This window comes from Osmia lignaria, unplaced genomic scaffold, assembly GCF_051020975.1.
Source record: "Osmia lignaria lignaria isolate PbOS001 unplaced genomic scaffold, iyOsmLign1 scaffold0069, whole genome shotgun sequence".
NCBI lineage: Eukaryota > Metazoa > Arthropoda > Insecta > Hymenoptera > Megachilidae > Osmia > Osmia lignaria.
The window spans coordinates 22,501-25,000 of record NW_027478210.1 but is presented as its reverse complement, the minus strand read 5'-3'; the positions used below and the strand labels follow the sequence as shown (position 1 = coordinate 25,000).

Genomic DNA, 2,500 nt, shown 5'->3' with positions numbered 1-2,500 from the left:
GTGGGGGCGACGAGATTGCTCTTGAGAGTTATAGTTACAGGGACGGTGAAGCGTAATACAGGCCTTTGGCCCTTCAGCCTCTCCCGTCCAAGTCGCACGTCCTACCTCCTCGTGGTACCTGCCGGTAACATGGCCACGATTCGCAGAGGACTGGTTGCGCAAGCTCTGCGAACCGTGGCCATGGCTAAACGGAGTGCGGCGGCCGCTGTCCTATGTAAAGGTAGCGGTACTGCAGGTATCTATGATGCCTTGCACAGCGAGCATAATATCGCTCGGAATTAACGTGGTGGATAACTAAATAAAACCTCGGGCTATGCGGCCCCATATGGCTAACAACCGTTTTGTCCAAAAACCAGTTTAGCTGCACAGTACATCTAGTGTCGGCCAAAAAGTGAGACAGTTGCCTCACTATATTACAATGGGCTGGGTGCCCCTATACACCCACAACATCCCCTTGCGGGAATATCAACCATGATGCAGTCTGGAGATAATGAAGCCTCGGAGGCAGGCGGTACTATGGTCCCTGAGGTGCCGCCTGCTGCGGAGTTAATCGCAAACGAGCTAGGGGAAGCCGGCGACGTGACTGTTGTTCCTGGCACGTCGCAGACCGTGGACCGCTCCACAAATTGGCAAGGGAACTTAAGGCAAAATCCTACTCGCAATACCAAGTTGCTTGAGCGTGTTGATCTGACGATACGAGTGTCCGAGTCAGAAACGTTGTTATGCCCAGAATGTAATAATGAAGGCCATCATATCTCCTTTGTCAAACCAAAACAACTAGCAGATCACTGCGACACTGCCCACCCACATTTAAGGACCCAATGGGAATGTTCTGCATGCAAGAAAAGATTTATGAAAGTGCACGGTCTATTAATACATAAGCATAGGTGCAAAGGACCACAAGAAAAGGCAATCTTGCCCTTTAGATGTGAGCAGTGTCCCCTTACATTTGGCAGTCAATCAGGGCTAGCCCAACATGAGAGACATGAGCATCCCTCTCTGCGTAACCTAAAAAGAACTCAGGCAGCCACAAGGCCCGCTAGGGAACGTGTAAACTATGCGCAAGTCTGGTCGGACGAAGAAACTAAAACACTAATAGAGTTGGAAGAAGAATTCAGTAAAGACCCAAGTATAAAACAAATAAATAGAAAGATAGCTGAATTCCTACCCGGCAAGACCGCTAAACAAATCTCTGATAAAAGGCGCCACTTAAAAATCGTAAAAGATAGAGGTGATAACGATGAGGATGATGCGATGACTGAATTAGATGAAATAACAACAGATGAAATTGCCGGGCAAATCATTACAAATACACCTGAAGGCTCTAGCTTAGATATAAACAGTCAGGCGGCAACAGATCTAACATATAAAGATAAGCTCACACAGGCTATAAATGATACTGAATTCCCCGATGATTGGATACAAATTATGAATGAAATAAAAACTTGCGCTGAAGCCCCTGATACACAGGCGGAAAATATTAACAACATAGTAGGAAAAATAACGTCCAAGTTATTGGCACAGCCAAAGGAAAAAACTAAATCAAATAAGCGCAATAACAAAAGAGAAACTCAGACAATAAACCAAAATAAACGTAATAATAAACATCGGAAAGGGCATAAAGCCCAACGTAGACAGTTCGAATTTGCTAGATGCCAAGAATTGTATACAAAATGCCCAAAACGTTTAGCTGATATGGTCACTAGTAATGACCTATCATTATTTGATGCCGCTAAACTGCCGCCCAAAGCAGACGTCGAAAGACTTTATGGAGACCTATGGAATCAGCCAGGTCCTGACGTCTCTTTTGCAGGCCAGGATGAACCTCTAATTAACGCCAGTATTATATTCGCTCCAATAACGGCTGAAGAAATCGCTAAAAAGACCAATAAAATCGCCAGTACTTCCGCCCCTGGTCTAGATAAAATAAAAAGATACCACTTAAATCACAAAGATATTAAAACAGTCCTTGCAGCGTACTATAATCTCCTTCTTTTAAAAGAATATTATCCGATAAGCTGGCGAAGTAATCGGACTGTTCTTATACCTAAGCCTGGTAGAGATAAAAGAGATGTGAAAAATTGGAGACCATTGACCATTGGCTCTATGTTGACCAGGATCTTATCGAGTATACTAGATACCCGCCTTAGAGCTGTCATCCAACAACATCCACGACAAAAAGGTTTTGTCCCAACAAATGGATGCTATGCTAATGTTACTGCCCTAAACGCGGCAATTGAAGCAGCCAAAATAAACGGGGGTGTTTGTATGGTGGCTGACATTGAAAAGGCCTTTGATACCATACCACACGCAGCACTTAGATCGGCCCTGCAACGGAAAGGTATACCAAATTCTGTGTCTCGATTTATTGTGGATATGCAAACCAATTGCACCACTATAATTAAAACGCGAGACGGTGACACAGCAATTGAAATTCGTAGAGGAGTTAAACAGGGTGATCCGCTGTCCCCACTTCTTTTCAATCTTTGTATAGAGTCAC

The 2,500-nt window shown here is 44.3% G+C and overlaps 1 pseudogene; it reads left to right on the top strand.

The window, feature by feature from the left end:
- Positions 1-2,500, top strand: part of LOC143307699 (large subunit ribosomal RNA) — a 9,068-nt pseudogene that overhangs the window by 2,929 nt on the left and 3,639 nt on the right.